Source organism: Mustela lutreola, chromosome 4 (assembly GCF_030435805.1).
Source record: "Mustela lutreola isolate mMusLut2 chromosome 4, mMusLut2.pri, whole genome shotgun sequence".
NCBI classification, from domain to species: Eukaryota; Metazoa; Chordata; class Mammalia; order Carnivora; family Mustelidae; genus Mustela; species Mustela lutreola.
Genome location: NC_081293.1, coordinates 922,563 through 946,819, shown reverse-complemented (window position 1 = coordinate 946,819; position 24,257 = coordinate 922,563). Strand labels below are relative to the sequence as shown.

Below are 24,257 nucleotides of genomic sequence, written 5' to 3'. Positions count from 1 at the left end.
ATTTTCTTTTTTTCTTTTCTTTTCCTTATTTTATTTTATTTAGAGAATGAGGTGAAGGGCAGAGGCAGAGGCAGAGGCAGAGGGAGGATCCTAAGCTGGAGCCTGGTGTGGGGCCCGATCCCAGGACCCTGAGATCGTGATCTGAGGTAAGATCAAGAGTCGGACACTTAACCAACTGAGGCTCACCCAGGCTCTCCACCATCGTTTTTCTTTAATGTTGTCTTTGCCAAATTTCAGTGTCAGGGTTAAACTAGATTCATAAAATTAATTTGGAAGATTTCCTTTCTTTCTTTCTTTAAAGATTTTATTTATTTATTTGACAAACAGGGATCACAAGTAGGCAGGGGGCGGGGGGAAGCAGGGTCCCCGCGGAGCCGAGAGCCCGATGCGGGGCTCGATCCCAGGACCCTGAGGCCACGACCTGAGAGGAAGGCAGAGGCTTTAACCCACCGAGCCCCCCAGGCGCCCTGAAACAACAAGTGTGCTTCCCGTTGGAGAATCGAACCCTGCGTGACAGGCAGGGATACTCACCACTATACTAACGAGGATCTCTTTTCTTAAGTCGGCTCCACGCCCAACATGGGGCTTGAACTCATGATCCTGAGATCAAGAGTCACACACTTCGTCAACTGAGCCAGCCAGGCACCCCTGAGAAAATATTCACATACATATATATGGCTTTTTCCACATATATATTTTTTTCACTTACACATATATATTTATATCAGTTTTCATCTTGTATGACATTGAGAGGACCTGTTGTTCACCCCCATAAGACTGTGTCGTTCTGCTGCCGCCGCTTACGGGAGAAATTCTCCTGGGAACTTTCACACTCGATCCATGTGTGTTCACCTGTTAAACTTTTTCAAATTTCCTCTTAAGGCAATTTTGGAAAAGCACATTTTCTTAGAAAATCAACCAGATTTTCTAGAGGTCCAGATTCGTTTTAATGCTGTATACTTTTCACTTATAATTATTATGTGATGTGATTTTTTTTTTAAGAATTGTCTTTGACGCTTTATCACAAAACACAATTATTTGGATTCATTCAACATATCATTGGTTTTAAAACTCACTACGATTTTTTAAAATTGAAATTGAAATCCATCATCGCTGTGTCCTCCGTCGGGCGCCCGCTCGGGGCCGCGCTGGGAAGCAGGGATGCACGTTCTCCGCCGCCTCTAAAGCACAGTCCCCGCCTCCGGTTTCCGTCCAGTTTCGCTGGGATCTGCCCGTTGCCTCCTTTCTGTCGGAATCTCTTCGCTCCCCCGTCAGTGCGGCGGCCGCTCGCCTGCGAAAGTCTTGTCTTGCTCGACTCGGTCTGTTCCTTCTCTCTTGCCTCTCCCGCACGTTGATCCTGGATTCTGAACGAGAACTCAGAGCAGACACGTCGACATTCGCATTCTCTGTTAGAACATCTTTAGTAAAGAATGTCTTCTGTCTTCTTCTTGATTGTTACATTCTATATTTTCATTAATTTTGTTAATTTTTTTAGATTTTGTTTATTTGTGTGAGAGAGAGATCGAGGGAGCAGAAGCAGGGGGAGCGGGAGAGGGAGAAGCCTGCTCCCCGCTCGGCCAGGCTCCACCCCAGGACCCCAGGACCCCGACCTGCGCCACAGGTGGACGTTCAGCAGACGGGGCGGCCCAGAGCCCATTCGCTCTTCTTCAGGATGAAGGACTTTTACAGGCCCGAGTGGCTTTGTTCAGGGTGTGTGCGCGTTTGTGTGTGTTTATGCGCTCCCACGCGGAAGGGCCGTGTGTGTGTGGACACTTGTGTGTTTGTGGATGTGTGTGTTCGCGCACCGGTGTGTTTCCCGAGCGTCCTCCTGGGTGGTCAGAGGCCTCGAGGACCTGGGGGGTGTGGACATCTGTGAGCAGAAGCTTCCCGCTTCCCTCCTGCCCATTTGCTTTCTGACATAGCCGAAGGGGGTTGAGGCACCCAGTCTGCGGCCGCCCCTGATGTGCGCTCGTCCCCCTCAATGACCCAACACTGCTCTCTCCTTCCAGAGAGCCGTGGAGAGCCACTGCTCCAGGACGACCTGGCCCTCACCGCTCTGGTTACAGCCCCAGGGCCACGTCTGTCTCCAGCTGGGCTGTGTCCCGGGACCCCAGTCCCGGAGCGATCACGTGGGGCTCCTCGGGGCTCCCCCTCAGGCCTGTCTGGGCTGTCCGCAGGCCGAGGATCTGACCTTCCCGGGGGAGCGTGTGTCTGGCATCTGCTCTGAGCTCTAGAGCTCCTGGGGGGCTCCTGCCGGCGATCGACGAGCCATTCGATCTTCGGTGAGCTGAGCTCCTGCGTCCCGCGGCCCTGTGGCATTCTGGCAGCTCAGTATCCATCAGCAGCAACCTTTGCGTCTGTCAGCCACCTGGCTTGCCTGTGTGTCCCAAATGCCAGGGCCCTAACACTCGTCAGAGCAGCCTGTAGGCTCAGGGACGTCTGGCTGAGACTCCCATGCCCCAGGCAGGCCCCACTGCCCAGTCCTGTCCCGCTCGGAGGACACGGGGGGCCCACTGCCCACAAGGAGCCTGGGCACCCTCGTGCAGGCAGCCGGGCCTCCCCAGAGCTTCTGTTCCTTGTCCTTCTGCCCGCCAGACCCCCCTTCCGAGGCCTGGGCCCTCCCCACCCCGCCTGACTTCTGCCCGGAAGTCTGACCCCACCTCAGTCTCCACCGGCCTCCTGATTACACATGTGCCTGATTATGCAATCCCCGTGCCTCTTGCCCTACGCTCACTCCTCGGGGGTCATGGGCCTCACCTGTCCCAGAAAGCCTTCCCCAGGAAGCCCGGGGCCCCCACTGCTCACCTGCTCCCCAGCACGGGGCCAGTCAATGGAGCTGCTGGGAGCTGATGGATGCCAGCCTGGGCTCCTGTGCTCTGTGACCATCTGCTGCTGTGGACTGCTCCCTCAGAGGTGGCCTGGGACACCCCTACCCCTTCCAGGGCCCTGGTCCTCCGAGGGGTCAGGAGAAAGACCACCAGCCTGGGAAGGAGTCAGAGCCACCCGCTGCCCAGAGAGTCTCCTGACCACAGCCGCCACAGGGTGTGTGGGGTCGTGTGCACGCCTGGTTGCTGGGCAGGGGTGAGAGGGTGGTCATGTGGCCCAGGGCCACATCCCGGGCAGGCTTGCTCACCAATGCCCTGGGCCCGGCGGCTGCGGCCCACAGAACCGTGGCTCAGAAGTGGCCTGGCCGGAGAGCACGGAAGGCCGGCCTGGTGACTCCAGGGGGCCATGGCTGTGTTTAGGCCTGGGGGCCCCAGGGCAAGAAGACGCCTCTCCTGTTGTGGTCAGCAGGGGCTGGGGCTCCCCTGCTTCACGCTGCCTTAGCACGTAGTAGGTGCACACACGCGGGGTTCTCCCCAGCCTCCAGGTCTTCTGCGAGCGGGGGACAAGGGGCCGTGGGACTATACTGTGGAGCGGGGGACAAGCAGAGGCCGAGCAAGGGAGCTGAGAAGGCTGGCCTCGACCCGTGTCCCCAGCCGGCCTCACGAGAGGCCGGGGAGGCGCTGGGACAGGCTCCCGGACGGAGAGAACTTCTGCAGGCCTCGCCAGGAGGGCCTCGGAGTGCTGCCGTGGACCCCCCGACTCTGATCCCTGACTTGGCTTCTGGGTCCTCAGCACCCCCTGGGAGCTCAGAAGGGGTGGGGTGCCTTAGGCTGACCCCTGCATGGTCCCAGAGGCCCCCAACCACCTCAGGCCTCCTGGGCCTTGTGGCCCTATCCCGCGTGGCCGCTGAGGAGGCCCAGAGGAGGGGAAGAGCCCTGGGGGACACTCCCGTGACACCCTCCACTCCCTGGGACCTGGGGCCCACAGGGGGGCAGTCCCCTCTCAGCTGGACAGAGGGGTGTTGCTGAAGAGGCCGGGCGCCGTGAGGAAAGCCTCGGGAAGGCGGCGCGGTGCCCCCGCCGCAGACCCCAAGCACTGGCTTCTTCGCTGAAACCCTGTACACCCTCCTGGAACTGTGTGCCTCAGACCCACAGGCCATGCTGAGGGTGCCCTGAGTCCACAGGGGGGTCTGGAGGGAGCAGCAAAGCACCGTGAAGGCCCAGGGAGGTCCCACGGGGGCGGCTGGTGGGTCAGCGCAAATCCGGGCTGTGTGGTCCAAAGCCCGCCGGCACCACCCCTGGGCTCGTTGCCACAAAGTGCCACAGGCTGGGGCCTTCCACACCAACCCAGCTGGCTCCCAGCCCCGGAGGCAGAGGTCTGAATCCAGGTGTGGCCACGGGTCCTCCCAGCCTCCCAGAGCTCCTGGGCTCCCTTCTGTCAGGTCAGGTCACGCTCTGTGGTTCCAGGAGGAGGGGAATTTGGGCTGACGAGCCTGACCCGGGCATGGATCCCAGGGTCTGGGAAGGAGGTCTGAGAGCCCTGCCATTTCCCGAGGGGCCTCCTGATGTGGGCCCTGATGGCCAACGAGCAGGGGGCACCTCGCTGAGCCATCCCCATCCTGGGGAGAGGTCCCACTGGGAATCTGCTGTCCCCTTCTTGCTGCCTGCCCAGTCCAAGTGGTTCTCCTACAGCCTCGGGCTTCTCAGTCCACAGGCTTGTCATCAAACCACGTCCAGTCTTTGACACATGCCGGCTCCTGGTTGTGGGTCCCCAGGACGGAGCTGCCACCCCTCGTGAGACACTGGAGTTGGGGTCCACGTGGACACATAGAAGCCTCTGCTCGCAGGGCCTTCCCAGCATGTGGGACACACTGACAGTGGCCGCTGGCCCATGGACGCTGGCCCAACCGTGGGGACAGGCGAGCGCGTCCTGGCCCTGCTTCCTTCATCCCGCACGCACTCGCTCATGAATGGACAAGGGCAGACAGCCTGTTTCCTGGACGTGCCCTCACAGAGCTGTGTTTCTTCTGTCTGTGACCCTGGGACAGAAAGCTCCACGCTCCGTTCCCCGACACGGCTGACTTGCATTCTGAAACCTCCGCTGGCCAGTGAGGAAGCAGGTGTATCAGAGCCACACGAGTCCTTTCCTGAGCCACACTCTGACCCCCCTCTGGAGGTCACGTGTCCACCTGGGTCCCAAGACTGGGGTGGGGTCTCGTGCTTCTGTGCTGCTGCGAGGCCCATGGACAAAGAGGAGCTCTTCAGGGCAGATCCAATCCCAGGCCTCCTCCAACACACAGAACCCGACAGAGCCACGTGGTCCCTGGGGTCACAGAGTATCTTCTTGTGCTCCTCAGAGGCACTGGAGAACCACGAGCTATAGCGTCACATGCCTGAGAAAGTCCTCCTGGGAGCCCACCAGCAAGCCCAGAAGATTCTGGAAACCCCGTTTGGAGCACAGCAAGAAATTGTTCCAGATGCTTCCTTCAGGAAACTGCTTTGTCTACAAGGCAGGGGTGTGGGGCCAGAGACAGGCCCAGCCTCTGCGGAGGGTGGCCGAGAACCCGGACACAGCAGGCAGACACGGGTGCATCTGACCCGCACCCTATGGGACAGCGCCTGAGAGCCCCACCCCCCTGACTCCGGCAGCCGCCGTGAGTGGCCGCCTGGCCCGCGCGCCTCCAAGGCCTCCCGAGTTCCCCGAGGGCAAGGACTGCGGCTCGTGAGGCACAGACGCCCGGGGCCTGGCCGGGGTCAGGAGGGCAGCATGCGGCCTCAACAGCAGAAAAGAAGGAACATTAAGGAGGCGAGTGTCCCACTTAGAGAAAGCAAGAGCCTGAAACCCATGAAAATAAGAGAAGACACAGATTTGAGCAGAAATATAAACAGTGCAATTTCTGGGTGAAAATAGCTGATACTTATTTCTGTGATCTTGTCATAAGAGAGGACTTAAGTATAAAAAGATTGATCAAAAAAGAAAACTTACATTCATTAAAACCACCGTGCGGAAATGCGGGCCGCTGCCGGGGGACACGTTTGCTTGGGATCGAGTCGACAGGATACCGTGGACGGCGGGCGACCCGACGCTTCGGTGAGGGCATTTATACACGCGCACCGCCGCCACGGGTTTATCCGTGTCCGTCACCGCACTGAGTCACAGACCTTTCTCCTTGTCAAATACACAGGACGGTATTCTTAGCAATAAAGATGTTTGTAACGGACACGAATTCCAAAGGACCCCCCCCCCCCCCGGTGTTTTGTGAGTACGTGATTTCTGGAAGCGTAAGAAAACCCAAACAGCCCAAGAGAAAGGGAGCAAAGCCGTGAACAGTTAAGACGCACAGCGGGTCGCGGTGAGCGGGGACCACAGGGGAGGCCCTCCGTCATCTTGCGGGACTCGTGAATGGGAGACCCGATCAGCTGGACGGGATGAGCAAGTCTGACAGGAACCCGTGGGGCGCCGTGTTCTGCGAAGACGTCCTCGGGGCCGCGGCTGCGCGAGGACGTGGTCTCGGCCTGTCTGGGAAGCCACGTGGGCTTTCTCACAAAGCGGAAATTCCAGAGCGTGGCAAGCAGGGCCCGAGACGCGCAGCGCGCTCCCCAGACCGGGCCCCGCCACCCTGGCCAACGACATCCCGCGAGAGTGTCCGGCAGAGCGCCCTGCGCACCCCCGGCCCGTGCAGGTGCGAGGTGCGGAGAGACATGGGGGTCCCCCTGTAAACAGGCTTCTTCCTGAAGGAAAGACACAAGCTCGGGGTGACACCCGGTCCGGCCTCACAGGGCCCCTCCAGGCTCCGGATGTGGGGGGCGTACCCCATCGTGGACTCCTGCTGTCCTCCTGTGAGGGTCCTGGGCGAGGGCCTCCCTGGAGGGTGGGAGTGGGAAACCAGGAGCCACGGGACCCCATGTCTGTTTGGCCTGTGTCCCCTGGGGGCGGGACGGGCCTCCCTGCACCCAGATCACGCGTGTCAGCTGAGCCGGAGGCCTGGGTTCTCTCCCCGCCACCCTCGGGCTCCCGGGCCTCCAACATCGACCCCCAAGGATGGGCAGAAGCCACAGCCCTGGATGTCCCCCCAAGAGCTGGGCCACACCCTAATCTACCCACCCCATGCCCTCCCTGGCGCCCTGCCCCTCTCCCCCACCCCTGTCTGCCCGACTGCCTGTTTGCAGAGCCCTGGTCAGTGGGGAGCAGGCAAGCAGGGTCCAGGCTGTCCGAGGGGTCCCTGTCAGCGTCTGTGGACGCTCCTCTCTGCCTGGCCCCGGCAGCCTTTGGTGTCCTCGGAGGCTCACCCCACCCAGCTCCACACTGGCTTGAGGCTGTCGGGTCCACTCCCCCGGCACTACCCTTGTGACGCAGGCCTGTGACCCGCTGGGCCGTTCCGGGTCCCTCGCTGGAAGGGCAGAAGGCCCCTGGCAGAGCAGCCACCCTCTGGCCGAGGGAGCAGCCAGCCCTCACCCTCCGGGACAGGCAGAGGGCAGGGGCTGGACGGCAGGAACTCTGCAGGCAGGGTGAACTGCGGGGCTCTCCCACTCCGTCTCCCTCGGCAGGCAGGCACGAGCCGTCCCAGAAGGGTGCAGTCAGGACCTAACTGGGTGCGGGGGGGGGGGGCCCAGGACAGGGCCTGGAGGGGCCCTGGGGGCCTCTTTCCCCAAGGATGCATGATTTCCTGCCGGGAGCGCTGGCCTGGCCTCCGGCCTGCCGAGAGATGTCCAGCACCTACGTCCCTCCCCAGGGCTCTTCTGCTGGTCCTGGCTGGAGCACGCTGGACCCCTCACTTCCTTCCAGGGAGTCGTCACGGCTTCCTTTTCTGTGACTCACCAGGCGGCACGTCCTGCCCCTTCTTTCCCTTGGCCTTTGGCTCCTCCAACCCCGGCCCCACGGCCCCCCACCGACATGCCGCCCGGGGGGCCTTGGCTCCAGGGTGCTGCGCGGAGTCCCGGGTGAGGGCAGGAGGGCAGGCCGCAGGCGCAGGTCCTCGCCCCCAGCTTGGAAGTCCGTCGCAGCCCCACCACGAGCCCCAGACCTCAGGTCTCTCCGGAAGCAGACGGACGTCCGTTCTCCCTCCAGTCGGCCGCCCCCCCGGGTCACCCCTTTGAAGGTAGGACAGCCTGGCTGAAGATCCTGGCTGCGATACTCACCCGCTGGGGGCCTTAGGCCGCTTCTTAACCTCTCTGAGCCCCAGGCTCTTACGCTGATGAGAGGCAGGGAGCCAGACCCTCGCCCTGATTGGAGACCTCCTCTCCGTGTTCCTGCACGCTCCTGGGGCCCTTGGGGCCAGAGCTGCAGGACGCCGCTGGCCACGGGCCCCTCTGCCCAGGTAGGACCTCCCCAAGGGCCTCGCCTGCACCGCGTGCCTCCTGCCTTCTCCCTGTGGGGAGCCTCGTAAAGATCACAGCCTCCTCCCCAGGATGGAGCCATGGGAGGCTGCCCACTCCTGGAGGTGCCCCGGCGAGCAGTGGCTAGGAGCCCCTGCTGTGGTTTGGGGTCCCTCTTGGGGAACACCACAGGCTGGAACTGTCCAGGGCCACCTGGAGATTAGCCCGCCAGAAAGTTCCACGAGCCTGGTCACATGCCTGTGCACATACGTGTCCTGCCCGGTCTCTCTCTCTCACACACACACACACAGTTGCACGTAGATGTGCAAATTCACCCTCCCCCGGGGCCCAAGTCTGTGTTTCACGCAGGTGATGTGCTTTGCTCGGGCACAGGCACGGCCATGGGGACACACGTGGCCATGGGGACACACAGTCATACACACCCAGCCATAAGGACAAACAGTCTCTTCCAGAAATTCCGGTTTCACAGACGGGAACCGGGACCCAAGACAGCCTTTAGAGGTGGAGTAACAGCCCCTGCGGAGCCGAAGTGACAGCCTCCTCTGAGACCGGATGAGAAGGCAGGACGTGGGCTGGCCAGGCCTGGACCAAGGCCCCTCTGCCCGAGAGCACCGGGGAGCAGAGTGCCACGTGTAGGGACCCAGCCGTCCCCCAACACCATGCTCTCTGCCCTGCTCAGACCCTCCACCTGAGTCTAGGGGTCGTGCCGGCCAGAAGCTGGTGGCCCCCCGATGGGGGATGTGGGCGGGTGCCTTATGGCTAGGGCGGGGCTTGGCGGGTCACAGGGGCCACGCCACAGAGAATGGCCTGGCGGCGGACGGTGTCCAGTCCGGCACTGACGGAAGGGAAGTTAATCTGACTTCCTCCCGCGGCTTGCGTGCTCTTGGGGGACTCTGGCTGTGCGTGGGGGCCTGTGGCCGGGCGAGTCCACCTGTCGCTCCGACTGCTGACCCCCGCGTGGGTTTGGGACGTTTCCAGTGATCTCAGGAAGGGCAGCACATACCTCTCTCAACAGCGCAAGACAAGTCAGAGGTGCTACGGGTTAAGGGAAAGGGCGGGCCGGCAAGCGCCTCTCCAACGTCCCAAGTCCAAAGCGGGGTGCGTCTCCTGTGGCCCGGCTTCCTCTTCCAGAAGCTGTCGGCTGGGCCCGGGTCCGGCCTGGGCTGAGCCTCGGTCCTCTTGGGCCGGTCCTGGATCCACCACGGGCTGAGTCTGGGTCTCCTCTGGGAGACGGGGTCCCTTCAGGTCTGCTTGAAGCTACGGCCGCGTGTCGGACCTGCTGGGTTCCTCCCTCCACGGCCGCCGGTGCCCCCAGCTCCCCGGGCCCTGTCCCGGCGGGCCCAGGCCCTCTCCCTCACTTGTCCTCGTCTTTCAGTCCGAGTCACTGTAGACGGGTCACGTTCAAGTCAAAGTCCCCAGGAACAAGCTTTGGGACGTTTCTTTTGTCCTAGGACCAGTCCTTCCAGCCTTGGCCAGACCACTTCCATTTTGGTAGTGAACGTCCTGAGTGGCCCTGTCCCCTGCTCAGAGCACATCGCCCCCTTGGGAGTGACCCATTCCTTTCGGACATGATTTCCTCAAAACTGGGAGCTGGTGACGGTGGGGGACAGAGCATCTTCCCGTGTGTTCTCTGAAGAGTTTTAACTGAAACCAGCAAATCATGGACAAGAAAGAAGAACAGATTTAATGAACACTATGGGTTTGATTCTCTGAGAACCTTCCTACACTTCACTGTGCCTCTCCCGCCCCTGAGGAGGCCGAGCTCGTCTGCTGGGAGGCGGCGGGACCTGTCAGCGAGGCCTGATGTGGGGGCCTCCTCTCCTGGGTGGCCCCTTCCAGCTTTTCCTCTGGAGGAGCAGAGCTGAGCGTGGGAGCCAGCAGGAAGGACGGAGTGTGGGCTGGGGCTTCGGAGCTTGGGAGAGCCGCCGACAGTGGGGACTGTTTGCTAAGAGAAACCTGCTGCCCCCTCCCCAAGGGGGACGGGGATGCAGCGCTGCCCACTCTGGGAACGGGGTCTCAGGTGTGACTGGGCAGCCAGCGTGTCCCCGCGAAGGCGAGGTCCTGCAGAGAGTCAAGGCTCTGCAGGGCCCGGACACCCGTGACCCGTGTTCCCTGCTGCCCTGGTGTCTGAACTTGAACAAGGAAGCAGGTCTTTCCTCACATCCTTAAGGTGAACTTATTCTTGGAACTCGAAGTTAGACTCACTGAGCGAAAGTCACCCAGATGTAGGGGCCGCCCACACTCAGGGGGCAGAGAGAACGTGGAGCCGCACATCCGGAGCTCCAGTGCTGTGAAACGCCCTGCACGGGGTGCACGGACACGGAAGGTGGCCGCGTGGCCGCTCGGGCTGGGCGGCGGGGATACAGGACAAGGGTCTGGGGAACGGGCCTCTCCTGCAGGCAACGGAGACGCTCCACAGTCGCCTGTGCGCACGGCCGCACGTCTCTGCGGGCACCCCCGGCCGCTGCACGGTCCCTCCGAAGGGAGCGTGTCCCCTAAGACGGCTCCACAGGCCGGTGTGGGTGGGGCGCGCCCCACGTGGGACCCGTCTCCCACCCACCCCCTGCACCCCCGCCGCCGGGGGTCCCCGCGGCTGCCTGCCCGTGCCCTGGGAGACGGTCCCGACGCGGGTCGCGCCCCCACCCAGCGCGGGCCTCCGGGGCGCGCCTGGGTCAGACGCGAGCGGCGGTGGAATTTTCCCACGGTATGTAGGCCAAGATGAGTCAATGACAAAGGAAATCTCTTTTTAGATTTGTCTCTGGTGATGGTGACTTGTAAGGTCGGTTATTAAGGATCTGCCCAGATCACGTTTTCCTGACTCTCCTCCAGAGGAGACGGGTTCCCAGTGTCCGCAGGCGGCCAGCAGCAGACTCAGTGGGCTTCATCCCTCCTCCATTCAAAGAAGAGGCATCGGGAACCACTCGGAGGCCTGTGCGTCTCCGATGCACAGGACTGACACCCGAGGCGGAGGGCACAGGGGTTCCGAGTCCCCGGGACCCACAGCAGGGGCTCCCGCTGTGGCCCTCACCAGTCCCCGGAGCGTCCTTGTCGTGACCTTCGAGGTGGGCTGCCACTCCTCCACCTCTGATCCCTGGCCGGGCCCACCCCGAGGTCCTGGGGGCTCTGATCGGCCCCACATACCTTCCCCTAGAGAAGGCCCGACGAAAGCCCAGTTGGGGTGACAGGAGACACGTCACACATGTCAGCCGGTCACGCACCGGGAGCAGCTCGGGCCAAAGGCGTCTGTGGGTGCAGGGAGAGGAGCCCAGCCTTGTGCCCGGGTGACTGGGAACCACAGCACAGGGCACAAAGGCAGCCCCTTCAACCAGCTGATGTTTCGAGGGAGAGGTGCTGCCCAGAGTCCCTGGCTGGCCCCCAACTCAGTGACCAGTCCGTGCAGGCTACAGGCCCAGGCCTGGCTGAGACCCTGGAAGCCCAGAGCTCCCCACGGCCCACGGAGGCCCTGAGGACCCCCGTGGTACGTCAGTGCTCCTCTGCCTGAGGCTGTCCCCTCCCTCAGACCAGGAGGCCCCAGACCATCCTGCAGACCCCCGTTCTGCCTCCGAGAGGGTCTCCCAGGGGCGGGTCTCTTCCCCTCCCTGCTGGCAGGTGGCCGAGGGGGCACAGGCTCGTGCCTCTTCTGGGAGCATTGTCAGCCTTCAGGGGCAGCGGGAACTTGTTCTCTGAATCTCTGATAAAAGTAACCAGTGGTCCGATTTTCCCAGGGCTTGGCCCCCCAAATCCTAAAGGTAGCCATTGTGTTCAGGGTGGTTAGTGTAGGAGATGGACAGAGGGTCCTAAGGGCAGCTCCCGTACCTCAAGAGGCTCCCTCAGAGGCCCCAGGTTCAGTCCCTGCCACTCACCTAACACACCACCTTATTTCCTCACAAGCCCTGGTGGTGCTTGAGGTCCCAAGGGGGCCTTGAGAAGGATGCGTGAGCCGAGAGCCCAGGCCGGACGAGAACTGCGGCCGCGGAGAAGCACGGGCAGTGGTGAAATGTGCCCCGGAGATGGCCGTGGCTGCCCTCCCAACGTGAGCTTGGTCCCTGTGGCACTCGTGCCCTGCCTGGAATGGGGGAGTCATCCCCAGCCTTGAGCTCATACCTGGAGGGAGTGGCCCAGAGAAAAGCCCCAGGCCGGTGCCCCCACCAGGCCGAGGAGGGGCCAGCGTCTGTGAACAGGGAGGGGCCGGGGGGAGACGGGGCCCTGGGTGCTTTCACAGAGCCAAGTCCTGGGTTCTGTGCAGGCGCGTTCTGGAGGGAGCCTGGCTTATGGCTTCCCCCTGCCCCCAGGGCCTGCGAAGGACATTGGTCCAGGGGGACATGAGGGACAGAGCCTCTGCGGGAGCTCAGCCTGCCCTCGGGCGAGACCCGGGGCCTCAGCCCTTAACATCCCGCGCACCAGAGCCGCGGACCCTTCCCGGCGCAGACACAGACGAGGTTGCAAGCGAGTGACAGGGACCCGTCCTTCCCAGGATAGAGGGAGCTCGTCTCCGGCCTGAGTGCGCCGACCTGATTAGGTGGCTCACATTTCAGCTTGGCGACAAGATTAAAACCCGTCCCGGAGGGGCCGTCAGAGGCTGGGCAGGGGAGCACAGCTCCTGCGCGAACTCTCGGAAAGAGGCCACGGAGCGCGTCACGCTGGCCGAGCGCCGTAAACCCTGAGGCGGGGCTGACTCGGGCTTCAGGTTCATGTCTTCGGGGCAGGGCGCAGAAGGGCTCCCAGGGAGGCCGGTGGAGGCCAGACGGGCTGTCGCCGGCCGCGACAGGGCCACGTGAGCGGCCTGAGCCCGTGCCCCGCAGAGGGTGGGCGAGGCTTGGTGTCTGCCTGCCAGACGGCCGGCCCCAGGCACCTGCCTGAGGGACGCCCCCCAGAACCCCGGGGACCACGCACATCGACAGCAGCAGCCTGCCCTTCCCGGAGACACGGCGGGGCCCCGGGACTGTTCGGGCTCAGACCACGCCCAGCGCAGCGCCCCCAGGACGGCTGGGCACGGAGGCGGCTGGGCCTGCCCCCACGCAGCGCCCCGTGGAGCTTCGGGTTAGGGGATTTCAGTGTGTGCGCCCGTCCCTGAGGACCCTCGGAGAGCAGAGGGGTCCACACTGGGATTTGAAGTGACATAAGGGAGGTGGGGAGCCCCTCAGCCTCCCCCGCCCCTGACGTCCACCAGCTGCTCCTCCGAGCCCTGGTTTCCTTGACTGCAGAATGGGAGGGCATGAGGCTCCCGGGGCAGGCGCGTGTGAAAGCAGCTCGTAGGAAAACGTGCAGGAGCCGGTCAGCAGGCGTGCAAAACAAGGCCGCGGCTACACTGTGGACAGAGGACCTCCGGACAGATGGGGCCCTTCCAGGGGCAGGAAGTGGCCATGTTCTGGACAGAGCAATGGAAAAAAGTCATTCTTCACCGCAGTGTCATGTGTGCAACAAAACCCTCTTGAAAGCACTTCTCGTGTTTCTCCTCCAAGGCTGCAGAGGCGAGCCGAGCCGCGCTGGGTCGTGAGGGCGTCCCTAGGCGTGCTGAGCGCATTTCCCAGGAAGAAGGAAAGCCGCTGCTTCTCACAGGGACATCGGGCTCAGTCCCCGGCTGCTCCACGGCAGAGACTACCCTGGGCAGCTGTCTTGCCTGCTGGGGCTGGTGCACGTCTCAGGGCCCCGGGCCCATGGAATGATCGGGCCACCCCCAGAGCCCTGGTCAGGGCACACAGGGAGCACTCACAGGACTCCAGCCAGGGTTTGCCATGGTCTGGGATCTGGGGAGTCCAGCACCTCCACCTGGGGACGGGGCCTTCTCGTAGGGATAGGGCGGCTGGATTTTCAGAACATCAAGATAGGGCTGAGTGTGCGTGGAGTCTGCTATGACTGAAGCCTGTGCCAGTCTAGACTCTTAATTATACAAGACAGAAAACAACCAAATTAACATCAAGGACATTTATTCATTCACATGGCTTAAGATTCAGGTATGGCTTGATCAAGCATCCCAGGCTGGTTTCTGGCTCCACTCTCTTCTTTGTCGCAGGATGGCTGCAACAGCTCCAGACCATTCCCACAGGGACAAACCTGAGGGAGGAATGACCGTATTTGTTTGGAATTCCCAGCAGAATTCTCATTATTCTTCATTGGCTGTCATGGGGGCACTTGCCCACCTCTGACCAGGAAGAGATGATGCTTTGACGATTGCCATGCCTGGATCACGTGCCCAGCTCAGTGCGGGTGGGAAAGGGGAGAGCAGCAGAACACTGGGCTGGCTGAGCCCAAACAACCACACAGACCCCTGTCCCTGCCTCTCCCGGGATGGCGCCTCACAGCAGCACTTTGACTGCCCAGCCCTGCTTTCAGGACACAGCCGGCAGACCAGAATCTGGGCTTTGAGACATGGGTGGGGACTGGGCTTTGTTAGGAGCAGAGCCCGCGGGGAGAGCCGTGACCCCTGCGGCCAGACGACCCCATGCTCCTCCCCTGAGTGTAAGATGCCTGGAGCCGCCTGGTGAGTCCCTGCTCCGGCCCGAGCCACCCACTCAACCTGACAGCCAGCACGCGGACCTCAGCCTGGGCCCCAGCATTTCCCAGGGTAACCCCCGCGCCATTCCGTAGTAGTCTCATCACAGTTTCTTCAGGCTGCTGGGACGGATTTGGGAGTTGATCAAATGCCCTGTGGCTTTTGTGGAGAGGATGAGATTTCTCTCCGTAGACCTTTGTCCCGGACCGAGCTTACCCGTTACTTGCTCTTGGATTCGTGGAGCAAACCGTACCTGCACCCGGGAGGGAGGGCCTTCCTCGTCGCTGTGATTCTGACGTGCTAGTGTTCCAGCTTCGACTCTGCATCTGGGTGGCTGATACGTGTTTTGGAATCAGTTTCAATTTCCTGATCGAAGTTATGCTGGTCTCTTCTATTGAGCTAGGAAGCCCCTCGTCTTTACTGGAAAGGTCTGTGGCGTGGGAACTGCTTGTTCTTTACATGTTGGAAGGGGTTCGCCGGGCAACCTTTGTTTACAGGTGATTGTTAAATAATGATCTTCAAAAATCTTCTATAGTTATTTAAAAAAAACTGCCTGTGCAGTTTTCCTCAAGTTTGTTTTAAAATTTTTTAAATTTAAATTCAATTAATTAGCATACAGTGCACTATTGCCTTCAGAGGTAGTTTTCACTCACTGGTCTTATATCCCAGCCCGTGCTCATCACATCACCCAAGAGCCCAAGAACCCAAGAGCACGCGCCCTCCCTGGTGCCCGTCCCAGTCACCCCTTCCCCTGGCCCTTCCCCTCCAGCCGCTCAGTTTGCTCCCTGGAGTAAGAGTCTCCTCTCTTTGATCTCCTTTTATTTCATTTTTCCCTCCCTTCCCCTATGATCCCCTGTCTTGTTTCTTAAATTCCACACATGAGCGAGATCATATAATTGTCTTTTTCTGATTGACTTACTTCTCTCAGCATAACACTCTCGAGTTCCATCCACATCCTTATAAATGGCAGGATTTTATTTTTTTGGTGGCTGAGTCATATTCTATTACATATACACACCACATCTTCTTTGTCCAGTCGTCTGTCGATGGACATCTGGGCTCTTCCCATAGTTTGGCTATTGCTGCTATCAACATTCGGGTGCACGTGCCCCTTTGGAGCACCACATTTGTATCTTCAGGGTAAATACCCAGTAGTGCAATTGCTGGGTCGCTCTATTTTCAACTTTTTGAGGAACCTCCATGCTGTTTTCCAGAGTGGCTGCACCAGCTTGCATTCCCACCAACAGTGTAGGAGGGTTCCCCTTTCTCCGCATCCTCGCCAGCATCTGTCATTTCCTGACTTGTTGATTTTAGCCATTCTGACTGGTGTGAGGTGTATCTCATCGTGGGTTTGATTTGTATTTCCCTGATGCCGAGTGATGTGGAGCACTTTCTCATGGGTCTGTTGGTCATCCAGATGTTTTCTTTGCAGAAATGTCTGTTCGTGTCTTCTGCCCATTTCTTTCTCTTTTTTTTTTTTAATATTTTATTTGTTTATTTGACAGAGAGCTAGAGAGAGAGCACAAGTAAGTAGAGTGGCAGGGAGAGGGGGAGAGAGAGAAGCAGGCTCTCTGCTGAGCAGGAGCTCAGCCCCGATGTTGGGCTCCATCCCAGGACCCTGGAATCATGACCTGAGCTGAAGGCAGCCACTTAACCAACTGAGCCACCTGGGCGCCCCTTCTGCCCATTTCTTGATTGGATTATTTGTTCTTTGGGTGTTGAGTTTGCTAAGCTCTTTATACATTTTGGACACTAGCCCTTTATCTGATATGTCGTTTGCAAATATCTTCTCCCATTCTGTCAGTTGTCTTTCGGTTTTGTTAACTGTTTCCTTTGCTGTGCAAAAGCTTTTGATCTGATGAAATCCCAATAGTTCATTTTTGCCCTGGCTTCCCTTGCCTTTTGCATTGTTCCTAGGAAGATGTTGCTGCGGCTGAGGTCAAAGAGGTTGCTGCCTGTGTTCTCCTCAAGGATTTGGATGGATTCCTTTCGCACATTGAGGTCCTTCATCCATTTTGAGTCTATTTTTGTGTGTATGTAAGGAAATGGTCTAGTTTCATTCTTCTGCACGTGGCTGTCCAATTTTCCCAACACCATTTGTTGGGACTGTCTTTTTTCCATTGGACATTCTTTCCCGCTTTGTCAAAGATTAGTTGACCATAGAGTTGAGGGTCCATTGCTGGGCTCTCTGTTCTGTTCCATTGATCTGTGTGTCTGTTTTTGTGCCAGTACCATGCTGTCTTGATGATGACAGCTTTGTAATAGAGCTTGAAGTCTGGAATTGTGATGCCACCAACTTTGGTTTTCTTTTTCAACATTCCTTTGACTATTTGGGGTCTTTTCTGGTTCTATACAAATTTTAGGATTATTTGTTCCAGCTCTGTGGAAAAAGTTGGTATTTTGATAGGGATTGCCTCGAATGTGTAGCTTGCTCTGGGTAGCACAAACGTTTTCACAATATTTGTTCTTCCAATCCTTGAGCATGGAATGTTTTTCCATTTCCTGAGTCTTCCTCGATTTCTTTCATGAGTATGTTATTTTCTCAAGTTTCTTGAGGCCATTTTGTTAACTTATTTTTTATAAAATTATTTTATTGGGATTTTCATATTTTAACTGCATGTCTTATTATATGATTTTGCTTATTTGTATTTTCGTTCTGTTTCTGGATTCCGTTTGACATGGATCTCTTTTTGTTGCCATTTTGTCCGTGGACCAGGAATTGGATATATTGATCAGTTCTGATTGTTTTTCTAACTTTTTAGTTTTTGCTCATAAGATACTCCATTCCTCCCCTCAAGTTAGTTCTTCAATTAATGTAGTTGAAACCCCCAGATCTTCATTCTTACTCCTAAGGATATCGAAGACCCTTGGTTTACCTCTGAGTAGAGCACTTGTCCGTCCCAGAAGTGTAATAGGTAGTATTTGCAATTCCATGAGGTCCCAACCACTCGGTGAGAGGGGCTCTGCTCTTTGAGGGGTTTGCTTTCATTCCTAGTGGCCGGGGGTCTCCGTGCAAACCAGGAAGGCTGGCCCAGCCCAGCAAGAGGAGGGGCTGTCCGTGTCCCACCTGCGAGCTCTGCCGGCGGCCCCTGTCGCGGAAGCGAGGGGCCGGGGCCGGTGCCCCGCACAGCCTGACCTTCTCGGTCAGGGTCCTGAGGTCTCGTCCACGAACACATAAGGAAGATCTAGCACCTACCTGCCAAGAGGTGCGTTCTTTCAACGACACACGGCATTTTGTAAAACAATTACTTCAGCCGATCCCCGAAGCTTTGAATGCCCCTCCTGTGCCGAAAGCGGGCGGAAGCCCGCAGTGTCTCTCAGCACAGACACCGACCCTCTGCAGGCGTGGCCCGGGGTTCCCGAGTGTCCGCGCACAGGCTCCCACGGCTGGTCCCGCGGGGTCCGGGGCACGCAGCTGGGGGGCTGCGGCAGCGGCTCACTTCCGGTGCCCCCCCCCCGTGCGCACCCCTCGGCAGCCCCCCGCTCGCTCCCTCCTCCAGCTCAGACTCCGGTGCTGCCTCAGTTTCCTTCCTGCCCAAAGACTCGTTCTTCCTGATGTTATCGGCCGGGACGCCACTTCACCTCCTCTCCGCAGGACTAGCTTACGGGCTCCGTGATGTGTGCTCTGTGTGTGCGCGTGATGCGCAGCGTACGTTGCGGTGTGTGGGTGCAGACACACGTGTGCGCACAGGGTTCCATTCCATGTTGCCAATGGCAGGACTGGGGACTGGTTTTCCTCCTTCCCTGGGGGGAGCGGCACTCCCGCCCACAAGGGCTGCTGCGTGGAGCCCCCCGGGGGGCCCATGCCTAGGGGCTCCTCTGTCCTCCAGCCGCCTTTGTCCCGGGCCCTCGGTCCACGGCTCCCGCTCTCCTGGCCCTCAGTCCCCATGGGGAGCCCTCCAGGCAGGCTCCCGCTCACCGAGGGGAGGTTCGCTGCCCTCCGCCAGTCCGAGGGGATTCAGAAGGGCAGGGGCTTAGAGGGGCTCTTGGGAAACAGCCCAGCTGCCTCAGAAAGTGCCCCCCAGGGCCAAGAGGGCCCCTCAGGTTTCTGGTGGGCATAGGCTGGGGTTTCTGAAAGGGAGGTTGAGGGGTCTGGCACATGGGCAGCAGAGGACAGGGGACATCAGTCGACGTCCACCAGCCAGCAGAAATCCCTGCCCAGGCTGCCCAGGCTGCCCAGGTGTGGTGGGTGTCCGTGTTTCTGTCTCAGGGGTGTCTTAGTGGGAAATTTAAGAAGCAGTCCGTGACAAGGGCCGGCAGCCAGATATTTTAAATGAAAACCTTTTTCTAAGGGATTTTGAAGTTAATGAAAAACAGCATAATACTTTCCTTCCAGAAAACGGCTTTTCGTTTTTCCTCACTTCCCTGGACGACACACCTAGGAATAGGAGAAGAGGCAGGACTGGTCGGGCATAACCACCGTCATCATCCGCCTTGGGAAGCAATGTTCTCCCTAAGCAGAGGCGCGTCCTGACGCGCGGAGCAGAGAAACCAACCGAGGGCCGGTCCGGAGGCTGCGAGGCTGGGCGACCCTGGGCGGCGCCGCTGCTCTGAATCACCGCCCTCTGGGGAACACAGGAGAATGGCACGGGGACACCTGGTGGTGCTTGGGAGACCAGGCGGAAGGGACCGGGGCGCGAGCCCGTCCCCCGGGGCGTGGGAAGCCGGGCGCTTCTGGCCGCCGCCCTTCCGGGCTGTCTGCACCTATGTTTGCCCACGTGAGGGCCTTCCCGAAGCCACGGGACCTGCCAGGAGAGGGGGACAGGGCTCTAAGATTGGGCTCTTCCTTCCGGCTGGGATCCCCATCTAGTCCGTGCACAGCCCCCAGCTCCAGGTGCCCGCGCCGCTCCTGCTGGGTTGGAAGGGGCCGGGCAGCCAGCGGGGACATCTGTCAGGGTGCCTGTCTGAGACCAGAGGCGCTGCGGGATCTCGTGTGCTTCCAAGGGAGAAAAGCTGCCACACACACGTTTACATGCATGTGAATGCATGTGAACACACGTGACACACACAAGCACGCATCTGTGTGTACATGTGCAGTGTGGGCTGTGCTCACTCCCAGCAGCACAGGAGCACACGTGTACTGATGTGTACACGAGCATGCACTCTCAGCAGCACACGCGCACATGCAGACACACATGTGCACGTGGACGTGCACTCACACGGACTCACTGTACACATGTGTGCATGGGTGCCACCCAGTGTGCCACACGAATACCCCCACACGCATGTACAACCTGGCAGGCACACGCAGCGGCACATGGGCACACGCACACGCATGTACACACGTAGGCGGGCACACACAGTGACCCAGGAACGCGTGTGCACGGTACATGCGTGGGTGGGCACTCAGGCGCGCAGCGACGCACGAGCGTGCTCACGTGCGCATACACGGCTCTCTTGCTGACCCCCCTGCCCTCCCAAACATCCTGCAGGCTCAGGGAGTGCACGGGGTCAGGGGCTTTGGCCAGGCAGGGCTGTGCTCGGAGCTGGGCAAGGGATTCGCCACCCCAGCTCCACTCAGCCCGGCCGACCTGCTCCAGAAGCCCTTTTAGTAACAGATGGCCTGGCCGGCCACCTGATGAACCCTGGCTACGGGGGGCAGCACCGGCCTGGGATACACCTGGTGGTGCCATCAAGTGCTCGGGGCTTGGGTGGGACCCCCAGAGCTGGGGACCAGGGCCACCCTGGGGTAGGGGGGGTCAGCGAGGGGAAGGGGGCCGTGGTCCCAGGGCGCTTAGGGACACCAAGGGCAGGGAGGGATCCAGGCCCAGCCCCTGGGGCCTCACGGCTCCCCCGGAGGTGAAGGTCAGTCGCACTCTTTGCCAACACTGGAATTCTGACATCAGATTTTCCGTGCTCCGCTTGGGGGGAGGAGCCGGCAGGCGGGAGAGAGCAGCGGGCGGGGTGGGGGTGGCGGAGGGCCTGAGGCTCCCAGGAGGCCAGAGGCGGGATGGCTCCTGGGCTGGCCTGGCCTGCTTCTGGGCCCCTGCTGCCCACGCCTGCCTCCGGGCTGCCTGGAGCATCCTGGCCGCGGGCCACCCACAACTTTCTCATCCCGGCTTGAGGTCTTGCTGAGTCACATGGGGGCTGGGTTAGGGACTCTAAAAATAGCTGGCCGCTGGGGCCAGGCTGGGAGTTATTATTAGGCTGGGACAGAGCCCCTCCTGGGGGGAGCTCAGAGCCCCTGGAAAAGCAAGGGACATAGCCGATGGCCAGGCTGCCTGACCCCCCAACCTTGGACCCTCAAGCCCTTCCTGGGCCCAGGGCTTGGATCCCCCCTCCTGCCTTCCTCCACCTGATACCCCCTCCTGGGCACCCCATGGAGCCCCTGTGGCAGCTCAGGGCCCTCCACAGAGGCCAGAGAGCCCCCGAAGAGCCCGTGGGTGTGGGGTCCCAGTGAAAACGTGGTTCCTGGTTGGAAACGGATCCGGGATTTCCGGACTAGTGGGGCCTCTGAAGCCCGGGGTCCTGTGGGATGTCTAGTCCACACCTGGGGGGAGCCTGTCCGCAAAGTGCCCAGAGGTCGTCCTGGTTTCCCGAGGAAAGAAGTCATAGCCCGAGAGCCTGTGGGACCTTGAGCCACCTCGGGGTCCAGGAGTCCCTGAATGCCCAGCCTGTCATCTGCTTCCACGGGAAAAGCCGCGGTCAGGCCAGCACCTCTCCGGGGTACCCTGAGCTGTCCAGGTAGTGTCATGGCCCTCGGGACGGCCGTTCTGCTGATGAAGATGCAAGTGGCCGTAGGTGCTGCTCTGGGGGAGCCACACCCCAGCAAAGAGGCCAAGCCTCCCGTGAACCCCTGTGCCCCACACAGGACACTGACCCCAGGGCGTGCCCGCAGGGTCCTCCGCCCACCCCCAACCTGCTCCCCCCGGCCCAGGGCTTCCGGCTCAGCCAGCATGGTCTCCAGCCTCGGCCTCAGACCCCAGCGTCCTCCATAGCCAGAGAGCACTTGGAGGAGAGCCTGCCCCCAGTGCTGGACGCCAGCCTCACCGCGGAGCCCCGGTGCCCTTCCCGCTTCTGTGGGGTCGCGTCCTGTGTTAAAGCTGCACCCACAGGGCATCGGGGAGAGAAAGCCCTGGGGCCCCGGATCGAGCTAACTCAGGACTCAGAGAATGTGAGCCGGACGTCCCGGGGCACCCGGGGCAGAGCCACCCACGCCCTCTCTGCACAGAAACAGAGTGGAACACGGGAGGTGGGGGGCCCAGCCCAGGCTCCTCAGGAAGCCCCTAGGGAAACAGGAACTTCCCCAAGGCTCCCTGCACTGGAATGACCCTGGGCTGGGGGGAGGGCAGTGACCCACAAAATACTAAAGAGGACGGCGCCCAAGCCAGGGAGCCAAAGTGGCCCTCAGGCGATGAATGTTCCGTGAGACCCAGAGAGGCGCAGGTTCCGGGGCGCACAGACCGTGTTGTCGTGGTGCCCCCACCCCAGGAGTGGTCGCCTGAGGACGGTGGAATGCCACCAGCTGGAACGCACAGCTAAGGCTGGGACCCGGCCTCTCGGGGTCTCCAGAGGTGAGAACGAGGCCAGCCAGGCCTAGGGGGTTCACGTGCTCACCCCTGACCCCACCTCTCCAGGTGACCCTTCCAGGCCAGAAGTAACCATTTCCATGCTTGCCTCCCAGACCTCTTGGCAAAGATGAGCCTTTTCCTCCTGAAAAATAATTCGTGGGCTGAAAGGCCGCTAGCCAGGCTCAACCTGTCTGCCTCGGGGGACGCAGAGCCCTCATGAGGTCTCCATGGCCCCTTTCCCGCGCCCCCGCTTCCTGGGGCTGGGCTCGTGGGGAACAATGCGGCGCCGTGGGGTCAACAGGGACCGCTGTCCAGGGCCCCCCGGCGCGCAGGGCCGGGTGCTGCGGGGAGAAGCGTGCCGACGAGCCGCGGGCCCGGAGGCTGTGGCTGGAGCGCCTGGCTCCCATGGGCGCCATGCTGCGGACCTGAGCCGCCAGGACACTGGGCGATCCCCGGTGACCACAGGCCTGCCTGAAGCATCCCACGCCCAGGTGTCTCATGCCCGCCAGCCCCCGTGCAGATGTCTCCTCCGCCTGCCCTCGACGTATGCACTCAGGGGGCTGATTTCCCAAGAAGCCAAGGAGAAGGCAGGGATTCCGCACCACCTTCCCAGGTGTCCTGCTTCACACCCAGAGTCCTGGGTCCCTCGCCGCCCTGGCTGGACTCTGGCCTGCAGCTGAGGCCTGGGGAACGGACGCGGCCCCTTCACTGGGGCCCGTGGACTTGGCCATGGGGAAGGTGGCCCTGAAAGAGAGGCCACCCCACGTGAGTGGCCCGGCACAGGATGGAGTAAAGCCGGCTTCCCCAGTGTGGGATGGCCTCCTCATGCCAGAGCCCAGGTCGGGACATTGCCTGCCTAGGCCCACGCTGCAGGGGACCCAGGGGTGCACCGGTGAGCTGGCCCTGGCCCAGAGGAAGTGTAGGTGGGAGTCAGGAGCGAGGAGGGCTTGGGTGGGTACGTGGGGCAGGGGGCGACAGACCTCCTTACCTACACCGTCCTACTGAGAAAATAAAACTCCATATTTATCTTTTTGCTCACGGTAAAGGCCAACCTTTAAGAGGCGACATCTGATTTGAGGTAATGACAGACAAAGGGGCATTTATGCAGCCCAGGCTGGGTCTCACCTCCACATGCCCCAGGCCGGTGACAGCCTTGGAGGCAAGGTGGCCGGGCTAGCGCCTGGGGGTCGTCCACGTGCCCTCTGCGCCGTGGCACGATCAGCAACGCCCACCCACCGGCTGGGCCCTGGGTACGGGCCTCTCTACCCTGGTTGCCAGACCTGGGGCCAGCTGAGCACAGGCGCCATGGGCCTCCAGGGAAGACAGAGAGTGGGTGGCTGGGCTGCCCTGGCATTGGGCTTCCCCCAGAACTGTGGGGAGGGGGTCTTGGCCCAGAGGCCTGCAGAGCCGGAAGGACACAGACAAGATAATGCCTCTCCCTGGGGGTCGCAGGCTGAGCTTCCTGCCGGAGAACAGGGCCCGCGCTCCCTCCCCCGTCTCGCTCATCCTGCCCTTCCCCCTCCCCCACCCTCCCCCTTCCCAAGCCTGGGACCCTCCCTCCCCTCCTACCCTTAGAGGAACCAGCTGGCTGCTGGGGGTGGGTGCCGGGACTCCCCGGGAGATGGACCAGCGGGCTGCCCACCGACCAGTGAGTGCCATGTGGGTCTCTCCAGGACAGGGCCCAAGTGCAGGAGCAGACAGTGTCCAGGCCCCTGTGGGCACTCTGGGTGGGACAAAGGGCTGCTTGAGCAAAGATCCTGTTCCCCCGGAAAGTCGAAGAGCCACCGTGTGGGTGACCCGCCTTCGGGGCCTGGACGCGCTCTGTGCGGGCGCTGGGGACGGGCAGGCGAGCCGCAGCGGGTGGGCCCTCCAGAGGTCCCTGGAACTGGAAGGAACCTCCGTCATTACTGCGGCCCTGTTGTCAAGGTGGTGTTTCAGCCCCGGGGCGTCGGCTCCCCGTCCGCTCCTGAATCTGGTCGGAGACATCCAGGCGCCTTGGGCAACCGAGGCGGGCTGGAGGGTCTCCCAGGCCGAGGAGACCGTGGCCTGGGCCCTGGAGGCAGTCGTGGGGGAAGCTGGGGGCCCACTGCA

The 24,257-nt window shown here is 60.9% G+C and overlaps 2 long non-coding RNA genes across 5 annotated transcripts; both read right to left on the bottom strand.

Annotated features, from left to right (window-relative positions):
- Positions 1–6,480, bottom strand: LOC131830516 (uncharacterized). Of its 3 annotated transcripts, XR_009353188.1 has the most exons (4): positions 2,806–6,480; positions 1,077–2,377; positions 532–648; positions 1–421 (listed from the first exon to the last, which is right to left on the bottom strand). It is a non-coding gene; the product is annotated as an uncharacterized LOC131830516 (long non-coding RNA). The 3 variants fall into 3 exon arrangements; XR_009353187.1 differs by having other exon boundaries at positions 532–2,377; XR_009353186.1 differs by lacking the exon at positions 1,077–2,377 and having other exon boundaries at positions 5,812–6,477.
- A 7,592-nt stretch (positions 6,481–14,072) lies between these two features.
- On the bottom strand, positions 14,073–24,036 carry LOC131830517 (uncharacterized). Of its 2 annotated transcripts, XR_009353190.1 has the most exons (3): positions 23,736–24,036; positions 22,772–22,910; positions 14,073–14,216 (listed from the first exon to the last, which is right to left on the bottom strand). It is a non-coding gene; the product is annotated as an uncharacterized LOC131830517 (long non-coding RNA). The 2 variants fall into 2 exon arrangements; XR_009353189.1 differs by lacking the exon at positions 22,772–22,910.
- Between the last annotated feature and the right edge of the window lie 221 nt (positions 24,037–24,257).